This window comes from Petaurus breviceps, unplaced genomic scaffold, assembly GCF_028583685.1.
Source record: "Petaurus breviceps papuanus isolate PSGF00001 unplaced genomic scaffold, PetGlider_PUasm1.0 90865, whole genome shotgun sequence".
Lineage (NCBI taxonomy): Eukaryota > Metazoa > Chordata > Mammalia > Diprotodontia > Petauridae > Petaurus > Petaurus breviceps.
This window is the reverse complement of record NW_027187367.1, coordinates 5,637,771-5,643,922: the sequence shown is the minus strand read 5'-3', so window position 1 is coordinate 5,643,922 and position 6,152 is coordinate 5,637,771.

Here is a 6,152-nt window from a genome sequence, read left to right as displayed (position 1 = left end):
TGTGTGTGTGTGTGTGTGTGTGTGTGTGTGTGTGTGTGTGTGTGTGTGTGTGTAATCTTCATTATCTGTTTAAGAGGTGGGAAAACAGAAGCTTACTGTGACTAAGATGAATTTAGATCCCATGCCCTCCCTCCATTCAGGTAAAGAAGAAATGCTTTATACAATCTGACTATCCCTAAAAACCTTAGCAGCAAGAGCTCAGAAGGAGGAAGGAGCCCCTAGGGAATGCCAGGGGAAACCAAAGCAAGTTTTGATTGACAAGAGAAAGGCCCTGCATATACATACAAACATTTGATTAAATCTAACTCACCTAATAGGGAAAGGGGAAGGGAAGAAGATAAAAGACAAAGTAGGGTGATGAAATGACGGCAATGGTTAGAAGCAAAATAGACTTGAGGAGGAACAGGGTGAAACAAGAAAGAAAAGGAAGCAATAGAAGATGGGATGGAGGGAAACATAATAATCACTGTGAATATGAATTGGAGGCATTCACCCATAGAATGGAAGCAGATAGCAGAAAGCATCAGAAACCAGAAAAGAAAAGCATGCACAGAATTAAATATACAGAACTGGAGCAGCATCTAATATACTTCAGGTTAATTTTTAAAAAGTCAGGGTTAGCAACTGTGATCTCAGACAAAGAAAAAGCAAAATAGTAGACCAAATTAAAGGAATAGTCAGGGAAACTACATTTTGCTAAAAGGTACCATAAACAATTAAATAATGTCCAAAAAATTTTACAGGGGGGAGCCAAGATGGAGGAGTAAAAGCAGGAACTTGCTTCAGCTCTTTCCCCAGTCACCACCAAATACCTGTGAAAATGACTCTTAAAAATTTGACAGCTACAGAACCCACAAAATGACAGAGTGAAACACATCTCAGCTAAAGGCAGTCTGACAGGCCAACAGGAAGGGTCTATCACAGTGAGCTAGTAGTGGAGTGTAGTCCCACATGGGCCATACTGGCATAGACTAGGCCAGAGCAGGACTCAGGGTACTGAATCACTGGCAACTGTGGCAGTTTTTAGACTTTCTTAGCTCACAAAAACTAAAGACAAAGTAAAAGGTCAGTGGATAAACTCTGTTGGACCAGAGTTAGAGAAGAACATGGTCTGATGCCAGCCCTGGGGTGGTGGCAACAGCAGCAGTGACTGCTTCCAGAACTCCAGGCCCACAGATGGTAGGGGGATCAAGCAGCTGAACATAGAGCAATTGCAGTGATCACTTTTGGCCCTGAGGCAAGATTCTGTTACTTTTCCATCCTTGGACTGAGATCACAGCCTTGGGTGATGGTCCTGGGGTGAGGAGGAGCACTGACGTGGCAGAGCTTATGATGGCTGTGGAAAGAGAGTCCTCCTCATAGGTCTGAGGCAGAAAAGAGTGCATGTGGTCACTCACAGACCAGATCACAGGCAAGGAGAGGATTAAATACCTCTCCTTTAGTCATATCACCTTAGAAGAACTGAAAATTTACAGGTGCCTGGAAGTAGCTATGACAACAGCGGCACAAAATCCCAGAATTTTTGACAGAGCACTCTCCATTCTAGAATCAGAGCCCTACCTTGGAAAAGAGCTCAAAAGTCAAGCAATTGGCTGGGAAAATGATCAAACAGAGGAAAAAATCAGACTATCGAATCTTTTTTTGGTAACAACAAAACATACTACCAGAAGAAGACAACAAAGTCACAACTCCTATATCAAAAAAATCTAAGAAAAATATGATTTGGTCACAGGTCATGGAGAATCTTAAAAAAGAATTTGAAAAGCAAGTAATAAATAGAGGAAAAACTGGGAAGAAAAAGGAGAGTGATGGAAGAAAATCATGAAAAACAAGCCAACAACTTTCTAAAGGATATCCAAAAAAATACTGAGGAAAATAACACCTTAAAAAGTAGACTAGGGGTGGCCAGGTAGCACAGAGAGTAAGAGCACCAGCCCCAGTGTCGGGATGACCTGGGGATCGAATCCAGGCTCAGATACTTAGCACCACACCCAGAAATAACTGGCCATGTAACCTGAGCAAGTTACTTAAGCCCAATTGCTTTAAAAAAAAAAGTAGACTAACTCAAATGGCAAAAGAGATCCAAAAAGCCAATGAAGAGAAGAATGCCTTAAAAAGTAGAATTGGTGCAGATGATATGATGATATACTTAGAGAATCCTAGAGAATCAAGTAAAAAACTACCTGAGACAATAAATAAATTTGGCAAAGTTTCAGGATACAAAATATACCCACATAAATCCTCAGCATTCCTGTATATTTCTAATGAAATTCAATAGCAAGAGATAGAAAGAGAAATCCCATTTAAAGTTACTGTAGACATTATAAAATATTTGGGGATCTACCTGCCAAAACAAACCCAGGACCTATATGATCACAACTACAAAACACTTTTCACACAAATAAAATCAGATCTAACTAATTGGAAAAAATCACTTGCTCATGGCTGGGTTGAGCTAATATAATAAAAATGACAATTTTACCTAAATTAAATTATATATTTAGTGTCATACCAATCAATTTACCAAAAAACCACTTTATAGAGCAGGTAAAAAATGGTAACAAAATTCATTTGGAAGAACAAAAGGTCCAGAATATCAAGGGAATTAATAAAAAGAAATGCTAGGGAAGGTGGACCAGCTATACCAGATTTTAATCTGTATTATCAAGCAGCAGTCATCAAAACTACTTGGTACTGGCTGAGGAATAGACTAATGGATCAATGGAATAGATTGGGTACCTGAGTATCAGAAGTCAATGACTACAGTAATCTACTGTTTGAAAAACCCAAGGACCCCAGTATTTGGCATAAGAACTCACTATTTGACAAAAACTGCTGGGAAAACTGGAATATAGTATGGCAGAAACTGGGCATAGACCATTATCTAACACCATATACTAAAATCAAGTCTAAATGGGTGCATGATCTAGGTATAAAGGCTGATACTGTAAGCAATCTGGGAAATCAAGGAATAACCTGTCAGATTGATGGAGAGGGGAAGACTTTATGACCAAACAAGAATTAGAGAGCATTATAAAATGCGAAATGGATAATTTGATTACATTAAATTGAAAAGCTTCTTTACAAACAAAGCCAATGTAACCACAATTAAGAGGAAAGTAGGAAATTGGGAAAGAATTTTTACAACCTCTGTCTCTGATAAAGGACTCATTTTTAAAATATATAGAGAATTGAGTCAAATCTATAAGAATACAAGTCATTCCCCAATTGATAAGTGGTCAAAGTATATGAACAGGAAATTTTCAGAAGATGAAATTAAAGATATCTATAAGCATATGAAAAAATGCTCTAAATCACTATTGATTATAAAAATGCAAATCAAAATAACTCTGAGGTACCACATCTCACCAGTCAGATTGGCTAAGATGACAAAACAGGAAAATGACAAATGCTGGAGAGGATGTGGGCAAATTGGAACACTAATGCATTGCTGGTGGAGTTATGAACTGATCCAACCATTCTGGAGAGCAATCTGAAATTATGCCCAAAAGGCTACAAATATTTTCATACCCTTTGACCCAGAAATACCACTTCTAGGTTTGTATCCCAAAGAGGTCATAGAAGTGGGAGGAAGACCCATATATACAAAAATACTTATACCAGCTCTTTTTGTGGTGGCAAATAATTGGAAATTAAGTGGGTGCCCATCAATTGGGGAATGGCTGAACAAGTTGTGGTATATGCATGTAATGGAATACTATTGTGCTGTAAGAAACGAGGAGCAGATGGACTTCATATTTAACTGGAGAGGTTTATACGAACTGATTCTGAGTGAGATGAGTAGAGCCAGGAGAAATTTGTACACAATTACAAACACAATGTATGTGTGATGACCACCTTTGATAGATTGGACTCTTCTCAGCCATTCAGTGTTATAAGTCAGCCCCAAAAGATTCATGATGTAGAGAGATGTCTACATCCAGAGAAAGGACTAGAAAGAATTGAGTATGAATCCAGATTGAAGCAAACTACCTGATCTTTTTCTTTTTCTTGTTTGGTTTTGTTTCCTCTTTCCCATTGTTCATTTCATCTGATACAATCTGTCTTTATAACCTGACTAATGTCTAATGTGAAAGTATTTGCAGATTCTATATTTGATTGTATGCCATCATGGAAGGGAGGGGAGAGAGGGAGAGAAAATCTGAAACTCAAGGAATTGTGTAATTGAATCTTGTATACTAAAAATAAACAAATAAATTAATAAAGACTAAAGAATATAAAAAAAAATAAAACTGAAACCCAACATGGAAAAAAATAAAAGTAGAATTGGCCAAATGGAAAAGGAGATAAAAAAAAGCTTACAGGAGTAGGGGTGGCTAGGTGGCACAGTGAGTAAAATGCCAGCCCCAGAGTCAGGAGGACCCACGTTTGGTTTCAGCCTCAGATACTTAACACCCACATACACACACACAACAACAACAACAACAACAACTAGCTGTGTAACCTTGATCAAGTTACTTAACCCCAATTGCCCTACAAAAGGCAAAAAAAAGCTCACAACAGAAAATCATTCCTTCAAAATTAGAATGGAGCAAATGGAAGCTATTGATTTTTAGGAGACACCAAGATATTGCAAAACAGATCCAAAGAATGAAAAAAATAGAAAACAATGTGAAACATCTCATTGTAAAACCACTGACCTGGAAAATAGATCCAGGACAGATAATTTAAAAATTATTGACTAAGTGAAAGTCATGATCAAAAAAGGAACCTAGACATAATCGTTCAAAGAATTATCAAGTAAAACTGCCCTAATATTCCAGAACCAGAGGGTAAAATAGCAATTGGAAGAACCCACCAATTGCCTCTAGAAAAAGATCCCAAAAACAAAACTCCTAGGAATGATGTAGTCAAATTCCAGAGTTCCCAGATCTAGGAGAAAATAATACAAGAAGTCAGAAAAAAACAATTCGAGTATTGTGTAAACACAGTCAGGATAGCACAAGATTTTGCAGCATCTACATTAAGTGATCTAAGGGTTTGGAAAATGATATTCTGGAGGTCAAAGGAGCTAGTATTAAAACCAAGAATCATTTTTCCAGAAAAACTGGGTATAATACTTCAGGGGAAAATATGGTCATTCAATGAAATAGAGAACTTTCAAGCATTCTTGATGAAAAGATGAGAGCTGAATAGAAAATTTGACTTTCAAATACAAGAATCAAGAGAAGCATGAAAAAGTAAACAGGAAAGAGAAATCACAAGAGACTTATTAAACTTTAACTGTTTACATTTCTACATGGAAAGATAATATTTGAAACTCATTAAACTTTTCTCAGTATTAGGATAGTTGAAAGGAATATATATATATATATTATATATATTATAAATTTGTTATATATATAATATATATTGTGTATATGTATATATATGCATTTTATGTATGTATATATGTACATATATTTGTAGATAGAGAAAGAGTAAGTTGAATATGAAGGCATGATATCTAAAAAATAAAATGAAGGAGTGAGAAAGTAATTTATTGGGAGAAGGAGAAAGGGAGAGATATAATAAGGTAAATTATCTCACATAAAAGAAGCAAGAGAGGGGCGGCCAGGTAGTACAGCAAGTAAGAGCACCGGCTCCAGTGTTGAGAAGACCTGGAGATCGAATCCCAGGCTCAGACACTTAGCACCCACCCAGAAACACCTGGCCATGTAACCTTGAGCAAGTTACTTAACCCCAATTGCTTAGGGGCGGCCAGGTGGCTCAGTGAGTAAGAGCACCGGCTCCAGTGTCAGGATGACCTGGATCAAATCCAGGCTCAGATACTCAGCACCACACCCAGAAATAACTGGCCGTGTAACCTTGAGCAAGTTACTTAACCCCTATTGCTTTAAAAGAAAAAAAGAAGCAAGAGAAAGCTGTTACAATGGAGGGGAAGAGTAGGGAGGTGAAAAGGAATGAGCCAACCTTATTCTCATTGGATTTGGTTTATGGAGGGAATAGCATACACACTCAATTGGATATCTTACACTGAAGGAAAGTAGAGGGAAAGGGAATAAGAATGGGGGATGATAGAAATGAGTGAAGATTGAGGGTGGGGATAGTCAGAAGCAAACTCTTTTGAAAACGGACAGAATCAAAGGAGAAAATAGAATATATGGGAGGAAGAGATAGGATAGAGGTAA